The sequence below is a fragment of the Adiantum capillus-veneris genome, chromosome 18 (assembly GCF_014529385.1).
Source record: "Adiantum capillus-veneris isolate H3 chromosome 18, ASM1452938v2, whole genome shotgun sequence".
Lineage (NCBI taxonomy): Eukaryota > Viridiplantae > Streptophyta > Polypodiopsida > Polypodiales > Pteridaceae > Adiantum > Adiantum capillus-veneris.
In genome coordinates this window covers 148278624-148287987 of record NC_140948.1, presented here as the reverse complement: position 1 = coordinate 148287987, position 9364 = coordinate 148278624, and positions in this window count along the sequence as shown.

Here is a 9364-nt window from a genome sequence, read left to right as displayed (position 1 = left end):
ATCTTAAAGGTCAGACCAATGTCGAAGATACTATGTACTATAACAGTCATTGAGAGACCGAACGGACCACCACGAGATAGTGTCCTGGCAGGCAGGAAGTAACTTCATCCTCTGTGAAACGTAGTTGTCAAAACCACAGCTCCCTAAAAAACGTTAGGGGTAGACAGAAATGCTAATGGAAGAGGGGCATTTCCAATGAGCACTCTCATGGTTTCTTCCATCCACTCTCACTCTCCGTCTCCCTCTTCCTGAATTTGTAAATGCCCAACTAACAATTGGTGCATCCCACTTATCGCATAAACAACACAACCACACAGCCATGGCTACAATGCAATATGCATGCAGGCCATGTGAGAAATGAGGAGCTGATGTCCTGTTAAGGATTGCTTTGGTTGACAAGACTCCAATTGAAAAAGGAAGAGACGGTGAGCTTATAATATTCTGAATGAATTTTGTACTCCATCTACCACTACGCATAGAGATGCTATGTAGCAGCAAGCAATGGGGCTGGACTTGCATAGGAATCAAAGAGAAAATACCTTGTTATTTCCACCTAAAGCGCATTGAGCAATGGGCAAGCTCAAACATCTTATGCTGAATGCATTTGTACTTAATTTTATAGCTACAAAGGATCATCTTTGCAGTGTACGTTCACACCCAACTCCTCAAATATGGGTAAACTCTCCAAGAGATTCCAAGCAATGAACTTGTCTATGAAGAGATCGAAGATCCTCTCCCTAATTCCATGTAGATGATGGTGTAAGCAATTGATCTGACGTGTCAAGGTCAAGTGGTAAGTGTCTATCCACCCAAGATGGTGTTTTCTCTAGGAATGTCAAGATCCCAGATGCCATGAGCATGGCCATATCTCCTGTGTACTACAATAGTCACTGAGAGACCGTACAAATTACCACAAGATGGTTTCCTTATAGGAGATAACTTCATCCTTTGTGAAAAACACAATCCAAGAGGTTGCTGTCCACCCAAAATCACAACTACGAGGTGATAGAAATGCTGCTATTCAACGATTTCAAGCATGCTCGTACGCTCGCAGTATGGTCCGGAACAATGTACAACGTGTAGGGGGGATGGGTAATCAATGTCAGAGCCCCTGGTGGGCTAAAAACATAGAAACAACAGTGGAAGTATGGTTGAAATCTAATGATCTTAAGAGGAATAGGACCGGCAAGGCACCAGATACCGAGTTCGTGTGGAAGGCAAGATTTAGGGTTGAAAATCTATGCGTTGCCTTCTTGCTACAAAAACGGTACAGTTGTCTAAAAATGCAGCTCCCCAAAAAACACCAGGGGTAGATGAAAATGCTAATGGAAGAGGGGCATTTCTGGCATAGTCACAGGGGATGCACACTTTTGGGCTTTTCGTCCCCACTTTACTATTCCCACTTGCCGTTCTGCCCTCTTTTTTATACTAAAAATCTATTTGAGCCCCGTCCCTGTTGAAGATGATGAAACAGGAAACAGACGGAAGACAACAACTCAGAGTAGGAATTAAGAAGATGGAGAAGGAGAAGACACAGAGCTTGCGTATGAGATCTCTGTAGTCTCTCTCTCTGTATCAGAATAATAGTGTATACAAACTCAGAGCTACAAAGCTTATATGAAACCCTAAGAGATAAGATGTCCTTTCACACCGGATGTCCAGGGGGAAAAACCCAGTGGGAGAAAAGTGCCCCTGGTGAAGCGCGTATACAGACTAACACTACTACATGTCTAAAATTCCCCCCTGTAGTGATAGTGTGAATCCGTACAAGGTAGTAGATCATCATGTGTATGAGAGTAAGCCCAAAGCTTTTCGGAAAGCTTCAAAATTTTCTCGTGATAATGCCTTCGTAAATAGATCTGCAATGTTATCCTGTGTAGGACAGTAAGTTAGTGTGATCTCCCCTGCATGTAGCCTTTCCCTGACATAGTGGTAGTGAGCCTCTATGTGCTTTGTTCTTGCATGAAATACTGGATTCCTTGCAACTGCCATAACACTCTGACTGTCAGTGAAAATGGTAGTGGGTGCCTGTTGACACTCACAAAGATCTGCCAATAACCTGCGTATCCATACACAATCAACTATTGCCGTGAAAGCTGCCCTGTACTCAGCTTCACAAGTAGATGTAGCCACTGTGGGTTGCTTCTTGCTTAGCCAAGATATACATGCATTTCCCAAGAAAAAACAATTGCCACTTGTGGAATGTCGTGTGTCAAAATCACCAGCCCAATCGAAATCGCTGTAACCAAGAAGCTGCATAGAACTGTGCTTTCCATACATATCCCCCCTTGGAAAGAACATGGCAAGATTAGGGGTACCTGAAAGGTAACGAAGTATGCGCTTCACATCCTGCCAATGATGCATACCTGGGCTGTGCATAAATCTGCTAGCTTGTGAAACCCTAAATTGAATGTCTAGACGAGTGTTGCCTGCCAAATATATCAAGCAACCAACCGTTGGTGCATAAGTATGTACATCAAAAGGTTCTCCAGCATCGTGCATGCTCAACTTTGATCCAGTTTCTACGGGTGTAGAGATTGGTTTACAATTTTGCATACCAAACTTGTCCAAAATTTTATGCAAATATTTTGCCTGCAGCATGTATATGCCATCCTCTGATTGCACAAACTGAATACCCAAGTAATAATGTAGCAAACCAAGATCAGACATCTCAAAGGTTTTTCTCAAAGCATATTTAAACGCTTCAATTTCATCTGCACTATTGCCTGTAAGAAGAATATCATCCACATAAAGTGTTAGCATAATGAGAACTCCATCTCTCTTTTTGACATACAAAGTACTTTCTGTTGGACTATTCTGAAATCCCTGGCCAATCAAATAAGTATGTATCTTCTCATACCATGCTCTTGGAGCCTGTTTGAGACCATACAAAGCTTTACGAAATCTACATACCTTTTGATCTTGACCTTTTACAATAAAACCACTTGGTTGACTTACATAAACTTCTTCCTGCAAATCACCATTCAAAAAAGCAGTTTTGATATCCAACTGATGCACTTTCCAACCATGATGAGCAGCAATTGCAACTAGTGATCTAATTGTGGATGCACGAGAAGTAGGAGCAAAGGTTTCATCATAATCTATGCCTTTCTGTTGCGCATAGCCTTTTGCTACAAGCCTTGCTTTGTACCTGTCAATAGTACCATCTTGTTTCCTTTTTACCTTAAAAACCCACTTTGTACCAATAGGCTTTTTACATGTAGGCAAGTCCACTAGATCCCATGTATGATTCGTATGAATAGAATCAATTTCTTGTTGCATAGCATCTTTCCACTGAACACACTCTAAAGCTTGTTCAAATGAATCAACCTCATCTGCATCACAAAGAGTGCTAAAGCAAGCCAAATCTACTTGCTCTCTGCCAAAAGTAGTACCAGCACGTGTTTTTCGTGGCAACGGTGCATCCAACTTGCTATCCTGCAAAGTTTTCTGAACCCATTTAGGCAAGGTTATTTATTCCCTGAGAACTTCTTGCTCTTCACGCACAATTTCCTCTACATCATGAGGTGTCACATGCTGATCAAAAGATTGATCAAGATTATCAACCTATTGTGATTCTTGATTCTCCACAAAAGAAGGAAGCAAACCTTCAAATACATCATGTGTCTGCATATGAGGTACATCAAAAGCAACCATAGGTTGAGCAGTAGTTTCTGCAAAAATTACATCACGACTTTTAAAAATCTTGTTTGTAGCAGGATTGTAAAGTCTATAACCTTTACTTCCACTACTGTACCCCACAAATATACATTTGATTGCCTTATCATCAAGATTCCCATGTAACTGCTGAGGGATGTGAGCATAAGCAAGACAACCAAAAACACGAAGATAACTAACTGAAGGTTTTCTATCACACCAAGCTTCATATGGAGTAGTGGTCTTCAAGGCACGAGTAGGACACCTATTCAAAACATGTGTTGCACAAGCAACTGCCTCCATCCATAGCTTATGAGGCAAACTCTTAGCCTTGAGCATACATCTAGCCGTCTCCATTAAAGACCTGTTCTTCCTTTCTGCAACACCATTCTGTTGTGGTGTGTATGGCATAGTGCATTGGTGTTTAATGCCTTTATTTCCCAAAAAATCCTTAAATGCACCTGACATGTATTCACCTCCTCGATCGGTACGAAGAGTCTGTACTTTGCAACCTGTTTCGTTTTCAACCATTGCGACATAATGTTGAAAAACTGCAAACACATCTGACTTTGCTTTGAGTGGATACACCCAACAAAACCTGGAAAAGTCATCAATGAAGGCACAAAATAAAGGCTGTTTCTATAGATGGCGTCCTCATAGGACCACATACATCACTGTGTACAAGCTGCAACTTTCGTGTCGCTCTAACTGAACCATCCTGCGAAAATGCAAATCTGTGCATCTTTCCAAGAACGCAACCTTCACATACATGTCTTGGTGGCATCTCCAATAAAGACAAATCATGCACCATATTATGACGTTGTAAAGTCATCAAACTGCCATAACTAACATGCCCAAATCTAGCATGCCACAACTCAGCATCCTGCATGACCCGAGTCTTTGTTTCTGCAATACATACCTGAATTTGCTTTTCATATAGATCTAGCACAAATAGTCCATTTTCCAGCGTACCTGTAGTGATAAGAGAATAACCATTCTCTCGATCTCGTACAACACATCTGTCATCCTCAAAAATGACCCGAAGACCATTTTTTGCAAGAGAGGATACAGACAACAAATTCTTCTTGATCCCTGGAACATATAAGACATCTGGCAAGCATAAATATGAACCATCTGAAATGGTAATCAAAATCTTACCAACGCCTTTGATTGGATAAGAAGCATTATTTGCACATGTCACCTTCTTTCCTGCTGGAGCTGCATCCAATGAACAAAACAAATCCTTCCTTGAAGTAATATGCCTAGATGCACCACTATCAAAGTACCAAATCATTTGTGTCTTGTCAACACTGTAAGCAAAAAAATCTAAACATACTACGAAAGCATAAGAATCCTGCACAAAGTTTGCAGACTCTTCTTTAGCTGTAGAAGAATCACCAGAAGCTAAAACAACCAAACTTGACTCTTTCTTCTTTTCTTTAGCAATTCGCTTTTTATACTCACTAATGTAGTGACTAGGTTTCTTGCAGTAGTGACATTTACCTTTCTTCTTGGACTTGTCGGAATCACCTTTAGACTTCTTTGAAGACTGTCTTGCACCAGACTTGGAGTAATGAGCACTCTCTTTACTCTTGTTTTTGTTCTGTACAACAAGAGCATGATCCATACCATCCACCTGTAAAGACTTGTTCTTACGTGATTGATCCTCCTACAATAGCAAAGCCACTAACTCTTCAAAATGAAGAGGCTCAGGATTAGCTCGTAAAGACAGAGTCAAAGAAGTTTGAAAAGTCAGATAAGATGGTGGTAGTGAATTGAGTGTTTTGGAAACCAAGTCCTTCTCTGGAATCACTTCATCAATGCTAAGCATTTGCTCTTTAAGATCCCTGATTTTTGTAAGATGCTCGACAATATGGTCACCTTCATCCATCTGTATTTTGTCAAGTTGTTTCTTCAAAAAATCTATTCTGGCAGCGTTTCCTCCTCCAAACATAGCTTGCAGAGTGTTCCAAGCATCCTCAAAAGTTTTGCAAGATCTGATATGTGGTGTGATTGTCCTCTTTATGGTTAAGGCAGTCACGGCCATAGCTTGTGCATCTTTAGTATCCCATCTCTTTTGCTTTGGAGTGCCTTGTGAGGGTCCTGCACCAACAGCTGCACCACGACCAGGCATGGCAGGTGCAATGCTAACTGGACGAACTTCATCTCCAAATACATAATCCCAAAATCCTTTACCAACCAAAACATTTTTGGCCATAAAAGACCAAAGAGAATAGTTGGTACCATCCAATTTGTCTTCGGATGTAAACGCACCAAAAATCTCTTTCTCCGTAGATTGAGCCATACTGTGGATGCACACAAGAGAGAAAAAGAACCTCCAAGAGATTCAGAAATCTCCTCTCCAATCCAAGCAAAAATCTACACAAAATCTCAGCACAAAGCTAAGATAAGCTGCTTCCCAAAAGAACTATTTACCTGAAGAAAATATGTCAAAAAGCACACCCTCTTGATCTAAACGCCTCCGAAAAGTAACTTCTGCTACGCTGCTCAGAACAAAATTCTGAGGGCTTGAACGGATTCGAAAGGGGGGTAAAACTCCAGGTCACTTATGAATACTCCCGGAACGTGGAGGATGCTCCCACGAGCAAATTTTCCGAAAACTGCCTGAAAACTGCGATTGCACACGCGGACGCGAAAACGCAAGTAGAGGCTCTGGAAATCACCTTGCTCTGATACCAATTGTTGAAGATGATGAAACAGGAAACAGAAGGAAGACAACAACTCAGAGTAGGAAGAAGATAGAGAAGGAGAAGACACAGAGCTTGCGTACGAGATCTCTGTAGTCTCTCTCTCTGTATTAGAATAATAGTGTATACAAACTCAGAGCTACAAAGCTTATATGAAACCCTAAGAGATAAGGTTTCCTTTCACACCATATGTCTAGGGGGAAAAACCCAGTGGGAGAAAAGAACCCCTGGTGAAGCGCGTATACACACTAACACTACTACATGTCTACAGTCCCCCGTCCCAAAATGCATCCCTTGTGACTATGATTTCCATCCAACACTCTCGCAATTGCTTCAACCCCCTCTCCCTCTCCGTCTCCTTCTTCCTGTATTTGTGAATGCCTGCCCTCAAGGCCGCGAGTCTCAAAGATGAGTAAGGGTACCGAGTGACCGCGAAGGGTCTCAAAACCAACTCGAGGAGAGAGACTCGTAACACTATCCTCTCCCATAAGAGAGATCAATTTGGAGGGGCCTAACATTTGGTATCACAGCTAATTTGAGATGGCCTCGCTAAGGGATTGGTTTAATGTTGAAGTTGAGGTCTTTTGCTTTGAGAAAGGGAAGTTGCGCTTCCGTGAGAGTTTTGATGAATGGAATAGGTGGACAAAACCTATGCATGAGAGCATGAGGAAAGAAGCTTGGGAAAGTGATCCGACGGATGCTGTGGAAAGTTGGTATAAACTAAGACAGGCTCGTGAGTGAAACAAGGAAATTTTCAATAGGGATGTAGAAGGTATGGGGTGAGAAGGTAAACAAAAGAGGAAGGAGCTGTAGGAGAGGAAATCCCTCATGGAAGAGGAACTAAGTCGGAAAGACCAAGAGTTGGACCATATGGGGAGTGAGTTAGAGAGACTCTTAGCCCAGGTGCAAGGGTATGCAAATACGGATGCGTCATGTGTGGATGAAATGAGAGGAGATGTTGACCAGTTTTGCAAGGTTCAAATGGATGAAGATTGCTTGAACGAGAGCCATATTCCAGGAACAAGGCAATTTGGTGTGGATGTACGCAATATTTGATCTAAGGTATGTTCGTAAGGATTGATGTATAATATGGGAGTCTGGGAGGTGGAATGGTTACTCCTCAGAAACAATTATGCGGGAAATACCATGGGCATCATTGTTTGGTATGGGACCCGGGTAAAGGGGATCAAATTTGGATTGCATCTTCCTGTCCAAAATGCATGTGTCAAAAGGCCTTTGCTGGCCCATGTATTAAGAGCGCGTATAGAGCTGGATGAGAGCAAGAGGAGGTGCTCACAATGTACAAGAATTTGGATTTGATGATAAGCTTAATATTGATTACAAGACTTAATACTTTATTAAGAGAGCTAGATACAAGAGTTGGATTACATGACTTGAGTAAAAGACAAGGCTTGATTGCAAGGACAAGACTTGAACATAAGAACTAGAAGAGGGATTTCTTCATAGGACGCTCATAGCCGGTGCTGGCTTGACTGAGGGGCTTATGGCCCAAGACCCTGTGCACGTATGTCGCACATGTCAATGCAAGGAACTTGACGATACACCGCGTGCGAGCCACAAATGGCTCCAAGCACACAACAAGCCTACACTAGTAAGCTCAAAGATGACGATGGTGTGTCACTCACCGCTCTACGATTGTTTCGTGGAGGATTCCTTGCCGCGAAGAAGAGGAAGACACTGCTACGGCACGCTCAACCGCCTCGCCACCGTCATGCCGCCGCAATGCTCAATCGCACTCTCTCTCTCTCTCTCTCTCTCTCTCTCTCTCACGCATACACACACACACAAGGAGATGGAGATGGAGCAAGAGCACTCTTCAATTGCACAAATGAGAGAATGAGTGAATTTTAGGTTTAGTTGACTTTTATATGAGCTCGCCCCATTCACACTTGGGCACCTATGCTTAGCCAACTAATCCCTTGAATGTCACCGCAAAATCAAACAACATTGGCACAATGATTGCATTCTCATATAGAATTAAAAAGCATATGCAGTTGTAGGCAGACAATATGATTGGTAACACAATTTTAAAGCATTTGTCAGCAATAAAGATTAAATTGCAATATAATCAAATGCATAAACAGATGTAAAGGTAAAAAATTAAACAAGTCTGGGGTCGCTAATTTAATGGTCGAAAGGCACTAGAGATCGACTATTAATACCATGGGTAAGCTTCTTATTTTTCTATGGTCAATTAAGTTGTTTAATCGCGAGAGCCAAGTATTTCATGTTCGAGGGCTGACTAGAGGCTATACCTAGAAGACCTTGTAGTTAAGCTATCATAAAAGGAATTTCTCATGAAATCATCGCCTGACTGATTACCTTTTCTTTGACCCCACAAAGTCTTTTCTCGGTGATTCAATTTTAATGTGTGTGCTTATTTTGTATGCCTTGGGTTTTTTTATTTTTAAGGAAATGCGCCCACACTGGGAACCTCTAGGGCTCTAGTACCATAGGCGGTACATGTGAGTGAAGTACCAAATCAAGCTGAGATTTCTCTTCCAGCTTAAGATTTTACATTGTGGCACTTTGATTTTTTGTTTGTTTGTTTTCAACATTTTAATTTTGTAACTTTGGGGGCTCATATAACATTGTTACCCTCCCCAGGCTCATCACACTAGTAAACTCCGTTTATAATACCTAAGCTAAAGGTCAATAGGGACTAAGCCCACTAGAAAGTCCTAGTACATTTCACACAATGCTACCTAAATCGGATAAGAATCTAAGTAACCATTGATAATTAGGAAGGCATTCCCCATGGTATTAAGAGAAGATCTCTAACACCTAGCTTGGTTAAACTAGCTTAGTCGGACTGCTTGATTTTTAAGCCTAGACAAGTGATTATGACAAAATTAAATTGAATTTAATGTTTGATACTAAACAAAGGCACTGAATATTATGCTATCAATCACAATTAAAGCAGACAAACATAGAGGCAAAAAAGATAAGGGACAATGCTAATGGACAAGAAACACCTG